The 20,575-nt window shown below is 45.3% G+C and overlaps 1 protein-coding gene and 1 pseudogene across 3 annotated transcripts in view; both read right to left on the bottom strand.

The window, feature by feature from the left end:
• LOC309563610 (mannose-binding protein C-like) overlaps nt 1-20,575 on the bottom strand; it is a 606,610-nt gene that overhangs the window by 106,306 nt on the left and 479,729 nt on the right. The window lies entirely within an intron of this gene.
• Nucleotides 589-1,613, bottom strand: LOC309563330 (annotated as a pseudogene). The gene has a single exon. The product of its transcript is annotated as an uncharacterized misc_RNA (transcript).

The following is a 20,575-nucleotide window of genomic DNA, read 5'->3' as shown; positions in this document are numbered from 1 at the left end:
TCCAGTTAAAGTATTGATCCCATGGGACTGTGACCCCTAAATTTTTCTTTAGTTTGACTGATAGGTTCTCTAATTTCTTAAGCGCTAATGTGACCTTATTATTTGGACCGGTGTTGTCTGGGATATAGGTACAACAGGTACTGGTCTTATCTATCATGGTACAGACTCCCCCTTTCTCTGCTAACATCATATCCAGAGTCATCCGGTTCTGGAAGGTCATTTGGGAAGTGGCTTCTAGTTGTTCAGCTATACCTTGGAATGCATCTTTGGTGTAGTTAACCAACCTTTGTTGGTTATAATATATATAGTTTATCTAGTTCACATTTTTATTAACAGTTATTATGGGGATTAGAGATTCAAAACCGGCCTTGACCTGGTCTCGGGCCTTGTATTCATCGGGGACTTGGGACTCCAATAGCATCTATGTACACATGAGGATCAAAGCTTCCAGGGAGAACTTCCCATTTCATCCTCTTACCTGGAGTCGGGTTGGTGTGTGTGTCATTAATACTTTCTGTCAGAATATGTACAGGTATGATGGTCTTCGCAAGGCACACTGTCCTCTCCATTCCCCCTCTAACCTGGTTCTTACGTGCATGTCTCCACACACCCAGTACATATCTCCTAGGGATTGGCTTTGGTTTTGTACCATATTAGCTGAAATGCGACTGTAAGAGGCACAGTAACCTTTTGGAAAATGACCTAGATTCCTACCTTTCCTTGCATGATTGGCATGACAGGTGTAATTCCCAGGGTATATTGTAATAGTTTCTTTAGGTCTTGGGGCCCTGGTATTGATAGGATATTCCACCTTCCATTTCTCACAAGCTCAGTAATTAGTGGGCGTGTTGGTGAAGAGGCTTAGGAAACACTCTTCTGCTTTTTCAGGTATGTTCAGCGGGACTGTACCTAAATGCGGTCTGGCACTGCCACAGACATAACAGTTGGTCCTATTGTGCTTATTAGCACTATATCTCATCCACTCTAGCCAGAGGTTGATCTCTGAAAAACCTGTCTTGGCTGCCATTGTATCTTCAAAGGTAGGCTCCGCTATTGCAATCATGTCTCCCAAAGTCTGTACATGAGGTTTTAAAGGATTCGATGGGAGCCGTCTTTTGACTGGTTGCCATTCATTGTTGTCATACATATCTTCTAATCGGAAAGACCCTCTATGACCCTTGTAACCTCCTCCAAACCACCATCCCAACACATACTCACCGCGATCAGAGGGACTCAGGTTCCTTATGTTTAGAACAAGGGTCATACTGGGCCCTGGCTTATGGAGGGTAAGACGGGTCAACAAGGGCTCTCCTAGGCTATCCTTACTATCATAGGCTGGTGTCCCTGTGTTCCAAGCTGCTGTTCCCCAATAGTCAAATTTTTCCCCATGACCCCTTGGTGACACAGATATACCCTTCTCCATGTCCTATCTCATGCCATTCCCATCTGCTACTACGTTCGGCACATGGGAGTATCTTACACGCATTGAAGTCAAATGTGGCTACATGGATATCAGAGGAGTTATACCAGAAAGTGACCTTTCCATTTTTCTCAGTAATGGCTGCATGTTGTGCTCTGGTTGTACCCAAAAGAAAAAGGATATATAAGATCATGATCTGCCCTTGTCCACTTCCTCAGGTACAGGGACTTTCTTACAGTGGGAGGCATGTATCCAGGTGTTCTTCCCGGCCACTTTCACTGATGTGGCAGTGATCAGTAGAACTTGGAAGGGACCATCATATCTGGGTTCAAGGGGGGGTTTTCGTACGAATTTCTGAATCAACACCCAGTCACCGGGAACCAGCTTGTGTGTTCCTGTATCTAGTTCAGGATCTGGAATGGAAGAAAACATTTTTGCATGGATACGGGTTTATTCAAGAGATAAGGCAGTTACATAATCAGTCAATACATCAGACTGAAGTTGTAACTGTTGTCGAAAGTAACACCTAAGTCTAGTAGGGGCCGAGCCAAACAGTATCTCATAGGGTGATAGACCATGGTTTCCTGAGGGAGTGTACCTGACACTAAACAAAGCAATAGGTAGACTGTCTGGCCAGCTCATCCCTGTTTTCTGGGACATTTTTAACATCATAGACTTTATTGTACCATTTAATCTCTCTACCTTCCCACTACTCTGAGGATGGTATGGGGTGTGGAAGGCTAGGGTAACCCCTAAAGCTGTCCATATCTCTTTGGTTACTGAGGCAGTGAAAGCCGGCCCTTGATCACTCTCTATAACCTCTGGGACGCCATATCTGCACACTACTTCTGCTAGAAGCTTTTTAGCTGTGGTCTTCGCTGTCATATTGGTGACAGGGAAAGCTTCCAGCCAGGAAGAGTACATATCTATGATTACTAAAGCGTACTCGTATCGGCCACTCTTTGGCATCTGAATGTGCTCAATTTGTATTCTCTGGAAGGGATACTGAGCCTTTGCTAGATGTTTTATGGGTACTCTCTCCGTCCTTCCAGGGTTGCATTTAGCACAGATGATACATGATTTGCAAAAGTTGCTGGTGAGTGGGTTGATTCCTGGGGCCACATAGTATTTGCTGATCAGGGCATTCATTAAAGTTTTTGACAGATGGGAGGCACAATTAGCCCACCGCACCACTGCTGGGAACATAGATTGTGGTAAACATGGCCTCTTGTTCACTTCCATGAGTCCATCCTTCAATGTGGCTCCCTTCTTAATTCACGGCTCCTTTTCCTCTTTGCTTGCTGCTTCCTGTTGTTCTTTAAGGAGTGTCCAATCAACAGATTTCGTAGGATCATGGTGGTTTGTGCAGTTACAGTATTCTGCATGTCTTGTGCTGATGTTGCTCCATCTGGAGTAGGCATGTCCACTCTGTTGACAACTTCTCGCACTTCATATGCGGCTCGTTTTGCGGAAGTTTCTTCCAGATGATTGCCTCGTGCTTCCCAAGAATTCAGCCTGCCATGTGCTTTCACCTTAAGTATAGCTACTTGGGCAGGGAGAAGCAGAGCATCCATCAAGTCCCTGATTGCTGCACTGTGCTTCACGGGTGTACCCGCCGCCGTTAGAAGCCCTCTAGTTTTCCAGAGAACGCTATAATTGCAGGCAACACCGAGGGCATATATTGAATCCATGTAGATGTTGGCTCTTTTTCCCTCAGCTAATTTGCATGCCATAATCAGAACCTGTAGCTCTGCTTCCTGTGCAGACTTTGAGGAGGGTAAAGTCGAGGCGTGGAGAATTGTATCCTCGGTGGTAACAGCATATCCAGTGTGAAATCTTCCTGCTTGATCCACATGCCTTGATCCATCAACATAGATAGTTAGGTCAGGGTTCTCCAGGGGCACCTCACTTACAGTCTGTAGATGTGCAGTTTCCATTTTCATCACTTCAAAACAGTCATGGGGAATATCATGAGGGTAACATTGTCTGGGTTGAGTAGAGCACATTGGAGTCTGAGATGTCTTGCTGTCGACAGGTGTTTTGGCTGCACTTGATTCAGTATGACCGCTATATCATGAGGGGCTAGGAGGAAGAGAGATCATGACCCAACACGAAGTCAGCAGTTTTGTCCAGGAGGGCTTGGGCTGCAAACACGGCTCTGAGACAGGAGGGCCCCCCCTAGCGACTGGGACCAGTTGGCAGGAATAATAACCAATGGGTCTGAGCCTGTTGCCACAGGCCTGAGCCAGTACTCCTGTAGCATGTCTCTCTCTTTCCTAATTGAGTGAGGATTGCTGCCAGGTAGTAGTCATACATGTCAACATAGCCGGCTCCCCCTAGGTTGCGATGTTGGATCAACTTGATGTGTGCACATCTAGATTTCCTGCCTTGCCATATAAATGTAGACAATAGGGACTGGATTGATCTAAAGTATGTTTTGATACAGGGATTGGTAGTGTCCTAAATAGATAAAGCAGCTGTGGAAGGTACATCATTTTAAACGCCACTGATCTCCCAAGCCAGGAGAATTCAGAGGAGGCTAGTTGCTTGAGGTTATCTTGTAATTTTGCGCTGCCGGTATGTAATTATATTTAAACAGTGTTTTAGGAGATGCGGTTAATTGCACACCCAAATATGATAGACTATGATCTGCCTATGCGTATGGGAATTGTTGTTGCAAGAGGTTGCAGGTTGTAGAATCCATGCCAATATTCAGAATATGGGATTTTGTTTCATTGACTTTGTATAGGGAGACTTCCCCAAACCATTTCAGGGTACTCTGAATTTCCGGTAGGGAGCTAGTTCGTCCTGAAGAAGCGTGCGTCACGCGCCTCCACCCGCCCCTCACCAGGAATGATCTCCATGCCAAGCTATTTAAGTGATGGAGCACCATCTGCGGAAGCGAGGAACCGGATTTCTGGCATCAATGGGGAGTATGGTAGAGACCGGGAGAAATGACAAGCCAAGACTAAGCTGGTAATCAATCACGGAGTGTAAAGCTGCCTGGATAAGGAGTCCATTTATTTGCAGGGGATGGAGAGTGAGCCATGGACCAGTGTCTCTTGCTCGACTGAACCCACAAGAACCCGGTAAGAGTGTTCCTTTACCTATACTATAGGATATACTTACCATCATTGCCTGGACATTCATTATAGAAGGTTACTATTGTGAGTTCCAGTTACGATGCCACATCTCTCCCCCTAATATCATGATATTGGATCTCCATATACAGCTCACCCCAATATTCTCTACCGAAGAGTCTCCCCTCCCCCACCGCTTCCCGAGGACATTCAGCACCCTGTCTGCTTCCACCCGAGGAATGTATTCTTACAATATATTCTCTGACCTGTCATTTCTGACCTGAGGATCAGCAGGGAGACTTTTGCTTTGTCCACCACGCTCCGACACCAGCTTCCATGAGCAGGAAATACCCAGCTAAGTCCATAGTATCTTAAATCAGTGATGAGCAGATTTCTCACCTATACACAACTGTGACCGGTTGAGTTCCACCACATATTAACTTATTTTCCACATTAACTTGTCCATCACTCACAGGAGTAAGACACTTGTGGCAATCATCAGGATCATCATCTTGGTATCTCTGTATATCATATCACAGTTATTTACAACTGAACATTATCATCAATTCAATCACATAGCATGGTACCATGGTCATCCCCATTTGATGTTGGCATGCCAACATGTGCTCAGTGTCGCTGTAGTAGTGATTATAGTCTGTCTCTGGACTAAACACTCCCCTACACTGAGTCACATGTTTATTTGGTTCCTGTGGGACGGGTGGGATATGTGGCGCGTGTGTCTTTGTTTTTATGCTGTCTTTGTCCATTGTTAGTTTGTCCGGTTCCTCATTGATATCAACGTCCACTACACTGTGGTGGACTCTGTATCAGATGTAAATTTGTTAATTTTTTTCAATAAAGTATTTTCACAATTTTTGATTTATCAGATCTGAGCATCCCCTTTTTTTCAACCCTCTGAGGTGACACCTCTTTGTTTCCTCCTGTTTTTATTAATTCTGCCCTATTGATTTATGGTTGCGGTGGCTCTCTGACCCGACAGGGCCATCAGACTATTTTCCGCCAGGCCCCAGATGTATCTTGGTCCCCCGTGGGTGTCACCCACCGTGGTCCTTTTACTCCACACCTCCCCTTCCCTTATTTCATGTAGTTGGGTTAGTATTCATAAGGGTTACATTGTCTGCAAAGAGACTAATTTTATGTTGTTGTTCCGCTATTTTGATCCCCGATATCTTAGAGTTGGAGCGAATGTGTTCTAGCTAGGGGTTCCATAACCATATTAAAAATGATGGGGGAAAGGGGGAACCCCTGTCTTGTACCGTTTGATATATTAAACGAGGTGGAAAGTGCTTCCGTGGTGCGGACTGTCGCTGATGGCACTGAGTATAGAGCCATTATAGCATTATACAAGAAGCCCTGGAGCCAAAATTTATGAAGGACTGATGAAAGGAAGCCCCAGTGGACCCTATTGATAATCTGCTCCTCTCGCTGGATGCAGAGAAGGCGTTCCAGACAATCCCACATGGTGGATGGCATTAACGACAAGTCTGGTAGCGTCTGACGCCTGACGACCTTTGGTGAAGCCGGATTGGTCCTTGTGGATTATAGTAGGGAGAACGTCTAGTAATCTAATAGATATTATTTTGGCGTAAAGTTTCACATTCATATTAAGGAGCGATATGGGCCTGAAGTTTTGGGGTTGGTTTGATTCTTTCCCCGGTTTAGGCAAAGTCACAATCATGGCACACAACATTTCCTTTGGGAAGGAGGAGGAGGCGGCAGCGGAATTAAAGACCTTACGCAAGAGAGGTATTAGGGATTGTTAGAACGTCTTATAATATTCAGCCGAATAGCCATCTGGACCTGGTGATTTCAAGTTAGGGAGGGTGGAAATGGCATTAGCTATTTATTGGGCGGTGAAGGGTTGGTTAAGGGACTCCATTCTGTGGGGAGGAATGGAGGGCAATTTGATGTGGTTGAGAAATGTCTGAATTTCAGTGGGGGAGGGTTGGTGGGTCGTCGGGTCATCTTTAATGTTATAGAGAGATTCGTAGTAGGAGCTAAAGGCGTCTGCTATGAGATTGGGTTTAAGGAGTTTATCCTTTGATTTGGGGTGAAGCATATATGAGATCCTAGTCTTAAGTCTTTTCCCTTTGATGCAAAGGGACATAGCTTTGTTGCTAGTGGAATACGTGGTAGCTTTCCATTTTTTGAGACTATTACTATATTTTTCTAGCAAAAAAGCCCTTAGTTGAAAGATTTGATTGTGAAGAATTTTAGAGGGGTTTTGTTGGTTTTGAGAGTCAAGGGAGGATCATTTTTCATAATGTCATCTATCCGCTGCGTCCTCCTCCTCCTCCGTTCTCTAGCTCCCAATTGCATGAACACCCTTTAGAACAGCTTTATGAGCATTCCGCACGATCACTGGGTCAGTGTCAGTTTGGAAGTTAGAGGATAAGTAATCATCTAGGTGTTTTTGGTCCTCACCCGCATATACCGGATTGGAAATGAGATGATTGTGTAATCTCCATACAAATGTAGAGTGGGCGGGTGGGCCGTGGGATACCGTAATACTTAATGGGGAGTGATCCGACCAAGTGGCCGTGTGGAGCTCTGCGGTAAAAATACATTCCAATAGCTTTCTATCCGAAATACACAGGTCAATACGTGAGTAGGTGCCGTGACGTGGGGAGAGGTAGGAATAGTCCCTCTCCAACGCGTGACAGCACCTCCACACGTCATACAGTTCATTGGTCCACAGAAACCCGGAAAGGGAAGCCTTATGATGTTTAGGAGTGGCATAGGAGTCCATTCTGCTGTCTGGAGCCAAGTTAAAATCTCCACATATAAGTAGATTACCAAACTGGAATGATTTTGCCTTGCTTACAACTGAACGAATGAATGTCATTTGGTGCTGGTTGGGTGCGTATAGATTCACAATAATGTATTGTCTATTGTCTATTGTCTATGGAGCATAGCAAAATGATGAAACAGCCTTTGGGATCGAGAATAACCTCATGGGACTGAAAGAACAGGGAGTGTCTGATAGCTATGAGAACACCTCTGCGCTTCTTTGTCCCTGATGCTTGATAGATAATGGGGAAATGTTTGTGGCTGCACTTAGGGGGTGCAGCGTGGGTAAAGTGGGTTTCCTGTACACAAATAATATCTCCTTGAAGGGAAGTGGCCGTGGCCCATAGGGAAGCACATTTAGCAGGGTGGTTCAGCCCTCTAGTATTCAGTGAGATGAGGTTAAAAGACATAGTGGCTTAGAAGTGGTGGGGTATGAGAAATGTTCTTACACAGTGATCCAAGATTGAGAAAACTTCTCCTCAGTAAAGGGTGATCTTCCAGGGACCCAGGAGAATGTGAGAAAGAGATTATCGGTTACCTTGTTAGTTGAGCGGGTACCGGATGAATGGTCCGCACTGGGAGGGAGTGGAAGTTTCTGATGCCAAGACTGTGATGGATGTAGAGGTGGCAGTTCTCCGGTGATCAACAGGGGTTCACAGTCCACAGGGTCTGTTGTGGTGGTTCTCCGAAGAGGTGGAAATAAAAAGAAAATAGAACAGAAACAGCAACAAAATAAAAAGAAAACCATGTAGAAGAAACAGAAAAAAAACACAGAACGTTAACTTGGTGGTATGACGATGAACAGTTACACCAATTAGTGTAGGATGGGGGCGTGGCCTGGAGCGTGATGAGATAGGTCGCATGTGGTGAGAGCTCCGTCTACCCGATCTCCGGTTTAGCTATCCTGTGGCATTATCTCCGCTATTTACTTACCTCTTTGGGTGCTCTGAGTCCCGCTGAACCTCCGGGCATCATGTCTCCTCCGAAGCGGGGCACGGACGCCGGTGCACAGCTCGCCAAGTTCCGCCGGCAGGAGCCTTCTCCACAGGCCAAAGATGGCGCTGGCCCTTCCTCCACCCCTGAGAAGCCCGCGGCGGACACCGCTAAGGTCCTGGATGCCATCTCCCTCTGCCAGAGCACCCTCACCTCAAAAATAGAGGAAGTCAAAGTCGACATTTCTCTAATTCGGCAAGACATGTCTCAGCTGCGGGATCGGGTCACAGAGGCAGAGACACGCATCAGTGCCAGTGAGGACATCCTGCATCCCCTGCAGCACTCCGCCGAGGAGCTCCGTCGCCAAGTGCAGCAGCTTCATTCTAAACAGGATGACATGGAGAATCGTTTCCGCAGATGCAACCTCCGTTTCATCGGCCTGCCTGAGAGAGCTGAGGGAAATGATCCGGCTGGCTTCCTTGAGGATCTACTTCTTGCCACCTATGGACGCGATTCCTTCTCTGTTATGTTTGCGGTGGAGAGGGCCCATCGTATTCCGGCGCGGCCTCCCCCATCTGGAGCCCCGGCCCGCACGTTTATTGCCAAATTTCTTAATTTCCGGGACAGGGATAGAATCCTTCGCCTTTCCAGAGAAAAGTGTAATATTCCCTACCAGAGTGGACATGTGGCTATCTTTCCGGATTTCTCCAGTGAAGTTCAGCGTCAACGGGCCCGGTTCCAGGAGGTTAAACGCCGCATGCGGGCATTACATCTAAAGTACGCTATGCTATACCCTGCTCGCCTTCGGGTGGAGGTGGATGACCGCGTCCAATTCTTTGAGGATCCTGCACTGGCCATGGACTGGCTTGACCGCCGTAATGTTGCACCTGCCTGAGGCCCCTTGCTTTTCTTGGTGACTGTTTGCTTTGTTGTTTTTTTCTTTTTTGGCACAACCTCCTTTTTTTTTGGGGGGGGGGGGGTTTGGGGGGGCTTTCCACTATCCTGACTGTGAGACATGTTTTTTGTGTCTTCTGCAGAGGGCCTCCCCCCCTCCCTTTACGATCTGGAGTCTTTATATGTTTCTTCTGCCCTATAGCTGCAATGCCTGGAGGTTTTTCTGACTCCCCCTTTTTTTTCTCCTGCTTGATGTTTTTGGGGTATTTGAAACTACTGACTGTCGCACGATCTTGTTGTATACTGGGTAGTCTACCTAGCTCTTCCTGAACTGTGCGGTGATCCTGTTCCTAAGGGATGGGATTTGCTCTCTCTCCACGTTACTCAGCGAGTTAATCGCCCCCAGATTGCACGGATGCATTCTATTGTTTTTCTTTCTGTTTTTCCTGCTCTGCTTCTTATTTTATGTTCATATGACTGTTTTATTTTTTTGCGGTATGTTCAGTATTGTCCCCCTGTCCTTGCCTGCTCCCCCCTTTTTGGGGCCCAGGTCTGGGGCTGGAGGCCGTGCTGCTATATGCCTGTGCCTTTTTCTACTCTGTTTGGGGTTTATGCTCGCACGGGTTGGGGTTTGTGCAGAGCCGGGTGGGAATGTGTTTTATGTTTGCAATGTGATGTTTTTTATCTTTTATTGAGAGGTCCCCCCTTCTATCTGTTTATTTGTTTTCTATATTGTTCTACAGCACTTGTCCACCGACATTTCTTTGTTTTATGGTATGCAACTGCCCATGGATGCTTTGCCGGCTCTGGGGGTCCCTGTTTGCCACCTGAGACGGCTGATTTTGATATGTTTTTTGTCTCCATATGGCGTCCCTGACTTTTTTGACGTGGAATGTCCGTGGCCTTGGGGATAGAGTGAAGCGCTCCGCAGTGTTTTCCTATTTGAAGCGCCGTCGAGCCGATGTTACTGTGCTGGTTGAAACCCATGCTGCTGGCTCTCTGCAGCGGGCGCTTAAACGAACATGGATTGGCTGGGCGTTTCACTCTACCCACACTACTTCCTCCAGGGTCGTGTCAGTTCTGGTGGCTAAATCTGTTAATTTTGCTGTTCATTTGGTCGAATTGGACCCTCAGGGCCGGTATGTATTCCTTAAAGCTATTATTGATAATTCCCCTCTACTGCTACTGGCCTGGTATATGCCTCCCCCATATTGTTCGGGTGTCCTGGCAGAGGGGTTTGCCTTCATGTCTAGACACCCGACCTTTCCGGCCATGTGGTTGGGGGATTTTAATACCATATTAAATCCAGATCTGGATAGGTTGGGACAGTCCGGAGGCCTTGCCTACCCCTCCCGTGATACTCGCTTTGCCCGCCTCCTGGCAGACTTTGCCCTTGTGGATACTTGGAGGCATCTGTACCCCACCTGTAGGGCTTATTCTTGTTTCTCCTCCTCCCACTCCTCCATGTCTCGTATCGACTTCATACTGATTTCCCGGCATCTTCTCCCCAGATTTCTGGGGGCAAGCTTTTGCCCTCGCATTTTGTCTGATCATGCTCCATACTGTGTCACTGTACGTAGGACGGTGGTGACTCCTTCCCCGACCTGGAAACGTAACCCCTTCTGGTTGACTGTTTTGACGGATCTTGCTAAGCTGGCGGGCGAATGGCAATTCTACTTCAGTTCTAACGCGGGCACTGCCTCCCTTTTATTTGTCTGGGACATGTTTAAGAAGCACTGCCGCCGCTTGCTGAGCGAGCATATTAATCGTCACAAGCGCAACACTGACTTGTCCTACACTCAGGCTCTTGCCCGGCTGCAAGAGTTGGAGGCTGGTTATGCTGAGGCCCCTACTCCTGCTGGCCTGGCCGATCTTAAACTGCAATCCCGGGTGACTGACCAACTTTGTTTCGAGAGGACTAAACGCCGCATGTTTTTTGCCAGGCAGCGAATATTTGAACAGGGCGAACGTCCTGGTCGATTGTTGGCATATTTGGCCCACCTTGACTCTAGGCCCCCGGTTGTTATCTCCTTGCTTTCCCCCTCGGTGGAGCATGTGACGGAGCCGGCTGCTGTGGCAGCCGAATTCGTTGCCTTTTTCAGGGAGGTTTATGCGACTGGGGCGGACTATTCTGCTCAGGAGCTTTCCTCGTTTCTAGATCAGTTCACATTCCCTACTCTGACGGACCCACAGCTCCGGGCTCTGGAGGCCCCTATAACGGAAACCGAAATCGTGACTGCGTTGTCCCTATTTGCTCGTTCTAAAGCCCCTGGATCTGACGGACTCCCAATTGAGTTCTACCAATCGTTTTCTGAGACGTTGGTCCCCAGACTTCTTGAATTATACCAGGCGGCCTTTAAGGCTAATACACTACCAGACTCCATGCGGGAAGCACTTATTGTGCTCATTCCTAAACCGGGCAAGGACCCGAGTCAGCCGAGTTCATATAGGCCTATATCCCTATTGCAAACGGATGTCAAAATCCTAGCCAAAATCTTAGCCCTGCGTCTGAACAAGGTGATTCTCTCGTTGGTCCATGCGGACCAGACCGGATTTATGCCTGCTAAGAACACTGCGTTCAACACCAGACGGTTGCATATGAATATTCAGGCTTCTCACTCGCAGATTGGTACCAGGGTGGTGGTTTCCTTAGATGCGGCCAAGGCATTTGATTCCGTTGAATGGCCTTATCTGTGGCAATGCTTGCTTTGCTTTGGCTTTGGCCCCAATTTTATCAAATGGCTTTCCATACTCTATACCTCCCCAAGAGCGCGGGTCGTGGCGAATGGGTGGACCTCTGTCGCCTTCCCCCTCTCTAGAGGGACGCGGCAGGGGTGCCCCATTTCCCCCCTGCTATACGCCTTGGCGGTAGAACCTTTAGCGATGGCGCTGAGAAACCACCCTGGTATTGTTGGTCTGTCTTCGGGAACTTTGGATGAAAAGGTGGGCTTATATGCTGATGATATGGTTCTGTATCTCGCTGACTCTGAGCCTTCCCTCGCTACTGCCCTCCGCCTCATTGAGAGCTTTGGGGTCTTTTCTGGATTGAAAATCAATTGGGACAAGTCTCAGATCCTTCCTCTTGATCTCTTCCCCCCCCTCGCTAGACTAGGCCTCTTTGCCATTGCAGAGAGTTAGTTCCATTAGATACCTGGGGATTCAGGTCTCTCGGGACTTGGCGGACTACGTACCCTTAAATGTTGAACCCCTCGTAGCGCTGACTAAGAGTAAGACACAGGTTTGGTCTAGTCTACCGTTAGGCGTCATGGGCCGCATCGGCTTGATTAAAATGATCTTGCTGCCTAAGATCCTATACGTTCTCTGGCATGCGCCAGTTTACATTCAGTTGAAGTTCTTTCGGGTTCTGGAGTCTATCTTGAAGTCTTTTGTTTGGGGTTCCTCCAGGCACAAGTTGTCCTGGAGGGCCTTGAAGTGCCCTAACAAGCTTGGCGGCCTAGCGGTCCCGATCATAGTCTATACTATATAGCGGCGTAGCTGTCCCATTTCTTTTATTTCGATAAGGTAGATAGGCATCGCTTTGAGTCCTTGGTTAGCGCTGGTTCCCCCGGCCAATTCCCTCATCCCTTTTGTGATATCCTGCGAGGCCTTCCGGGTGCACTTGGTAGCCCTGGTAGGCACACGTATGCGTTCCATAAGAAGCGGATCTGGGACTTGGCGGCGGCGAAACTGGGCTGCCCTCCCCTTCACGACGATACTCCCTTGTGGTTTAATAGTAACTTTCAGGAGCTTCTGCTGGTTCCGGATCCGCAGGTCTGGATACGACACGGCATATACCTGCTCTCCCATGTTCTCCGCGGTGGCCGCCTTAAACACTTTGATCAACTGAAGGCCGAATTCCAACTGCCTAACTCTATGTTTTTCCGGTTTCTCCAGCTGCGTCACGCTTTGCGTGCGCAGTTTGGTGGTACTTACCCCCAGCTTCAACCGTTGGATGTTGTTCTGATCCTTCGGGGAGACGCACCTAAGCAATTGATTTTGTTGTTTTACGACTTGCTTCTTACCCCGTCGGCTACGAAGTTGGCGTATTCTCTGAAACCTGCATGGGAGGAATGGGCTGGGGAATTGGATGATGAGGACTGGAGTGATGTGCTGGAGGTGGGTAGGCTGGTGTCTCCTAAGATGTCTGACAGGCTGACGCAAACCTATATTTTACACAGGGTGTATCTTACTCCTGTTCGTATGGCAAAGTTTGACCCCTCCCGCAGCCCGGACTGTCCTAAATGTTCGCTATCCGCTGGTACCTTTGAGCACCTGATCTGGCAGTGTCCCCGCGTTAATTGTTCTGGCAGCAAGTGGTTCGGTTTCTGCACGATCAGATGGGCTCTCCGGTCTCACTGGATCCGCGGCAATGCTTATTGGGTTTATTCCCTGATCTGGAGGTACCTAAGAGCACTTTGAAATTTGTACACGAAACACTGTTCAGTGCCCGGAAGCTATTGGCGCGTAGCTGGATGCAACCCTCGCCTCCTACACTGAATGCCTGGATTGCCGAGGTGAATGCTACTCTGCCTTATAAAAAGATTATTTATGTTAACCGGGGCTGCCCCGCTAGATACCATAAGATCTGGGATAGGTGGCTGCAGTCGTCCTTAACGTGTTCCACTTGATGGGTTATGCAATTTGTACGTTTTCTTTGTTTTATGTTCTCTGTGCTGTTGGACTGATGCTTTTTGGACTCTGGGGGATCCTCTCTTTTTGGTTTTTTTTTTTTATTTTTATTTTTGTTTTTTTGTCAGGGGGGTGGTGTGGGATGTGTTTATTTTTCCTTCTGGGTTTATTTCTTGTATTTTGATGCTTTGCCTGTCTATTACTGTACATGTGGTTTTGTACCTTTATATGCTCCTATTTTATGGTGCTTGTTGTACTTTTTCACAGTTTAATAAACTCGGTTTTTGATTCACAATTAGTGTAGGATAATCAGCAAGGTGAATCCTGTTCTAGGCTTGCTGATGAGTGAGTGGGGGTACTCCACTGTGAGTGGGTGTAGGATATTAGTAGAAGTCTGAGCATAGGGTAGTAGGCCGGCCGGACCACTGTATGCTCAGTGGGGGAAGTAGCTCAGATCAGGTATGACATTTTTGCCTCTAAGGTCCTTGTTGTTGTCTGGAGTGAGGGGAAGGAGACTGCCGGGGCATATCTTCAAATCCTCTGGGAGGGTCCGGGATGATGCCCCCGGAGTGGAGAAGCTTCATACCTCCTTCAATTGTCGAGATTGTGTGAGGAATCCCATTGTACGTGACTAGCAGGGTTGCGGGGTGATGCCATTTATAGATGATTTTGTGATTTGAGAGAGCTTTAGTTAAGGATTTTAATTGCCTCCTCTGTTGCAACGTGTGCTGGGAAAGATCAGCGAATAGCTGGATATCTGCAAAAGGACTAGGTACCTAGTCGTCTCAAATTGAGAACAAAACAGGTACTGGAGAGGCTGCACACCTCACACCACACCTGGGAGTTTACATGTAGATTTATGCAGGCTTCACCTCCCTCGCATTCTGAGACTCAGGCTGGAGGGGCGTGAGATGGCCTGTGACTGGCAGAAATTCACCCACATCATGCTTTTACCAAAAGATAATAAAGATTTGATTTCAAATATATTTGTATGATAATTTAAAACAGTTTATTGATATTATTATTTTACTCTGTATTTCAAAGGTTGTTCTTTTTTTTTTTTTGAATACGTGACCAGCAGCAGAGGACTAGAAGCTCCTTCTGCTTATGTTTCCCGGCAGAGGAGCTGGGAAAGAGCAGGCAGCTGTATATTTATTAGTAAAAAGGTTCTTAGATTTTCTTTTTATTAAATTATTTACAGTACCATCATCCATATACATAAACAGAAGGGACAATGTAAATTAAATAGTGTGTGTTTGGTATCGCTTTGACCATAGTTTGGAGTGCTGTGAACTCATCAAAAAGCATCCACCACTGAGCTCAGCAACCCTAATCAATATCACAACACTCAAGTTGTCCAATTGTCCATCACATACGACTTTTTCCAGACTATTTCAGACTTTGAAATATAAACTGTTAATACACTGTTGTACACATATACTCTATACGCTATAAATATACAATGGAGACAAGAAAATGGGGAAATAAATGTCCACAATAAAATAGGTGACCTATGTTTATGTCTTAAATATTACAGTATCAACTACATTTGAAAGGAATTGCAATGAAAGCTAAAGTTTATCTGTAAAAGAGCTGTCATTGTACCATGTATCTTGGATCGTGGCCATGCTTTGTGTAAATATTTCAGTAATTTTCAGGAGAAACGCAGGGTTTGGGAAATATATCAGCTGCCAGTAAGGGCATGTTGCAATGTTAAAGCAGAACTTTATCCATGTTTATGATTATCATTCCTGATAAGCAATATTTTTTTGAAGAGGTTTGCTTTTCTATAGTGTGTGGGGAGGGTTAGAATGGTGCAAAATTGTATTTTTGTATAAAGGTCTGCTTGAATATATACATTTCAGCAGTTAACTGTTAAAAAAAAAAAAAAAGCACCTGTTTTTGAACTGATTTGAAATATGGTTGTCTATGGTATGATACAATCATGGTAAATAATGTTATTACAACAATATTACTCTGGTAAATCCAAGTCATTTATATAATATGGCAAAAGGTTTGTGGATACCTGACATTACACCTCGGTGAGCTTGTTCATTCGATTTCAAAACCATGGGCATTAATACAAAATTGGACCCCTCTTTGTCACTATAAATGTATCCACTTTTCTGGGACAGCTTTAATTAAAGATTACTGATTGTATATGTGGGAATGGTGCACCTCAAAAATGTGTAAAGTCAGGTACTGATGTTGAATGAGAAAGCCTGGTTTACATATGTTTGTGTGCAGGCCACGGATGTTCCTTCACATCAAGCAAGTCAAGCCATGTCTTTATGGATGTGTGAGACAATTCCTGTTGTTTCTCAATCAGAATGTTGTGTTCTGTTCAAATGCCCCTACAGCCTCTTCGGGAACTCACAGGCTTTGAGTGTTTCACAGATATTTTCAGATCTTTTCACTTCCTTTTCTGGCAGGGTCTTAAAAAAGTGTGGGATTGAAATGAAAGAGGCAGATGTGAGTGTATCTGCAAGGAATAAGAGGATGCATATATAAGGCAGAGGATCAGTTATTCCTTTCCATTGGTGAGCTCCCTTGGTACTGGGTTAAGGCTTAGGTACACTTCTGAATATGAGACTAGGACTTGTTATGTGCCATTGAAGTGGATAGCGTTTATTTACTGCAAATAGATAATTTTTCTATCTGTTAAGATCTAACACTGATATCAAGTGTTATTTAATAAAAGCTGTGGACTGTGCCTCTGGCGGTGATTCAAGAGGATGCCTTATACTATACCTGTGAAAGTGTGTAAGTTAGGACAGCACACAGTTGCTGTCTTGCTGGATGGATACATCTCATGTCTAACACATGAGGATGGAGGTGAAGGATCCAGATTGGGGCTAAAGTGGTGCAAACCTGGTCAGGTTGGGACTGGTGTTGATTAGGGGAAGAAGTTACTCTTCTAGCAATTTGCAATACTGTGCGCTCCTCATCATAAGAAACAGCTTTTGCAGAGTGGCAGTGGGGTTTTGGAATGCTTGCACTGCATCCCAACACCTGGCAGTGAAAGAACAGCTGTAGTTAATATTGTCAGGAAGAGTTACCCCCACCCAAAAGTACAAGTACTGTATATCAGGATGAAGGAAAGAGAGTGTGGTGTGGGAACATGAGGTCAGGTACGGACCACCAATAAAGTATGTGTGTGTGTGTGTGTGTGTGGGGGGGGGGGGGGTGTTAATGGCACTGCCACTGACCAGGAATGCAAGTGTAGCACTGCCCCCTAGAGGACTGCTGAGAATTGCACTTTCTGGATTCCCCTGTGTTACCCCTAGCAACTGTCTGTGGAAACTTATCACTTTAAATGCTTGGCTTAGACAATGAACAATCCAGGGGATTTGGTTTTTGTGTTTTATTTAGAACTGGGATAGGAGAAGGGATGAGTGAGATACTCCAACTATAAATGATGCACAATTCTGAGGACAACTGACTGTGGTGTGTTCGGCAAGGCCACTGCTTCACCCTGACACTGAAGTGAAGATAGAAAGTATGATTCTGTTTAAGTTACTTTTCAGGGTCTAACTTGGCACCCCCTTTCTCACTTGCTGTGTGTGCTGAACTCCTGTCCACTGACACTCCATTGGAGCGGTCCCCCTTCCTGGGTAAAACCCTGGCAAGCTTCCCTGTACTCACGGACACTGTTTTTCCCAAGGTTGCTCTGCCTCCAACTCCACTTGTCAGCTTTCCTGGACCTCCTGGCTCAGCTCCACACTCCTGGTTCACTAGGCCGACCACCTGTGACCACCTTCCACAGCAAACAGGAGGAGAGACAGCCGTCACCCTCCTCCTGGGACCTGGCTTCCCGCCCAAAGACACCCTGTCACATGTGCCCTTGGCTTTTATAACATATCCCAGGATTCACCACTATTTGTGACAACCCACTGGGATAGTTACAAAGCCTGTGTGTCACTGGCTGGGTTTCCTCCTCTATCCAACAGGCTCCCCTATTGGATACAGTGGGGACACTCTATCAGCCCAGATGAATCACACATGGACACATGCAACAGGCATAACTATTGATCAGGCTCCCCTGTTAAGCAGATGGAGCAGGCTATGTTTTACTTGCTACTCCCCTGCAGAGCGAACTACTCTCTCTTCCTAGCACCTATCTAGAAGGGTGCTACACAAGTTAGGTATGGGTTAACAGCATTACCACTGATACCAATGCTTGGGGTAATTATTGTGGCCAGTGGCCACTTTCACCAATGCTGGGAGTTATTAATACATTCACTAACCCCAATACTGGCCACTATTATTGTGGCCATTTGTAGGCAGGTGCAGTGGGACATACTAAAACATTTAATGTGAAAATGGCTTAATGTAGCTTAATGTGTAATAAAGTGCCTAAACCATAATCAATTGCCCTGAAACTTTGCACAGACTAAGTTTTTAACTTTCCTAATATATCCTAGAAGTTTCATGTAGTTTGGTCTTCCAGGAGGCAAACAAGGGACATTAAGCTTGTTTTTTGGGGAGCTTAATGTGGATTAACGTACAAAAAAGAGCTTAGATGTTAACCAATTTCCTCCAAACTTCACACAATAGAAGACACTATTGATGCTAAGATAGTCTGACAATTTTAGCTCATTTGGTAAATCACACCAAAAGTTATTCACATTAAGCTATTTTTTTACAATACTAAAACGTTTAATGTCCACGGCTTAATATAAAAAGAGCTTAATGTACCAAAATGTGCCTTAACCTCAACCAATTGTCCTGAAACTTTGCACAGCCCAAGTTCTGCACTTCCCAAAGCTACCCTGAAGGTTTCATCGATTTTGGTCTCCCACATGGAAAACTGGGGACATTAAGCTCTTTTTTTGGGGCGCTTAATGTGGCTTAACGTACAAAAAAGAGCCTATATGTGAACCAATTTATCTCAAACTTGGCACAATAGAAGAGTCTGTCTATTCCAACATATTCTGAAAATTTCAGATCATTTGGTAAATCACACCAAAAGTTATTCACATTAAGCTCTATTTTGCAATCATAAAAACGCATAGCTTAATGTGAAAAGAGCTTAACGTACCAAAATGTGCCTAAACCTCAACCAATTGTCTTGAAACTTTGCACAGCCCAAATTCTGCACTTCCCAAAGCTATCCTGGAGGTTTCATCGATTTTGGTCTCCCACGTGGAAAACTGGGGACATTAAGCTCTTTTTTTGGGGAGCTTAATGTGGCTTAACGTACAAAAAAGAGCTTAGATGTGAACCAATTTCCCCCCAAACTTGGCACAATAGAAGAGCCTATCAATTCCAACATATTCTGAAATTTTCAGATCATTTGGTAAATTACACCAAAAGTTATTCACATTAAGCTCTTTTTGTACAATACTAAAATGTTTAATGTCCTTAGCTTAATGTGAAAAGAGCTTAATGTACCAAAATGTGCCTAAACCTCAACCAATTGTCTTGAAACTTTGCGCAGCCCAAGTTCTGTACTTCCCTCAGCTATCCTGGAGATTTCATCGATTTTGGTCTCCCACACGGAAAACTGGGGACATTAAGCTCTTTTTTTGGGGAGCTTAATGTGGCTTAACGTACAAAAAAGAGCTTAGATGTGAACCAATTTCCCCCAAACTTGGCACAATAGAAGAGTCTATCGTTTCCAACATATTCTGAAAATTTCAGATCATTTGGTAAATCACACCAAAAGTTATTCACATTAAGCTCTATTTTGCAATCATAAAAACGCATGGCTTAATGTGAAAAGAGCTTAATGTACCAAAATGTGCCTAAACCTCAACCAATTGTCTTGAAACTTTGCACAGCCCAAGTTCTGCACTTCCCAAAGCTATCCTGGAGGTTTCATCGATTTTGGTCTCCCACGTGGAAAACTGGGGACATTAAGCTTTTTTTTCGAGGAGCTTAATGTGGCTTAACGTACAAAAAAGAGCCTATATGTGAACCAATTTCCCTCAAACTTGGCACAATAGAAGAGTCTGTCTGTTCCAACATATTCTGAAAATTTCAGATCATTTGGTAAATCACACAAAAAGTTATTCACATTAAGCTCTATTTTGCAATCATAAAAACGCACAGCTTAATGTGAAAAGAGCTTAACGTACCAAAATGTGCCTAAACCTCAACCAATTGTCTTGAAACTTTGCACAGCCCCAGTTCTGCACTTCCCAAAGCTATCCTGGAGGTTTCATCGATTTTGGTCTCCCACGTGGAAAACTGGGGACATTAAGCTCTTTTTTGGGGCACTTAATGTGGCTTAACGTACAAAAAAGAGCTTAGATGTGAACCAATTTCCCCCAAACTTGGCACAAAAGAAGAGCCTATCAATTCCAACATATTTTGAAAATTTCAGATCATTTGGTAAATCACACCAAAAGTTATTCACATTAAGCTCTTTTTTGCAATCATAAAAACGCATAGCTTAATGTGAAAAGTGCTTAACAGACCAAAATGTGCCTAAACCTCAACCAATTGTCTTGAAACTTTGCACAGCCCAAGTTCTGCACTTCCCAAAGCTATCCTGGAGGTTTCATCAAATTTGGTCTCCCACGTGGAAAACTGGGGACATTAAGCTCTTTTTTTTGGGCGCTTAATGTGGCTTAACGTACAAAAAAGAGCCTAGATGTGAACCAATTTCCCTCAAACTTGGCACAATAGAAGAGTCTGTCTATTCCAACATATTCTGAAAATTTCAGATCATTTGGTAAATCACACCAAAAGTTATTCACATTAAGCTCTATTTTGCAATCATAAAAACGCATGGCTTAATGTGAAAAGAGCTTAACGTACCAAAATGTGCCTAAACCTCAACCAATTGTCTTGAAACTTTGCA

The sequence above is a fragment of the Pelophylax lessonae genome (assembly GCF_965119305.1).
Source record: "Pelophylax lessonae genome assembly, chromosome: 9".
Classification (NCBI taxonomy): Eukaryota; Metazoa; Chordata; class Amphibia; order Anura; family Ranidae; genus Pelophylax; species Pelophylax lessonae.
The sequence above is the reverse complement of the archived record's forward strand: the minus strand, read 5'-3'. Positions and strand labels throughout refer to the sequence as shown.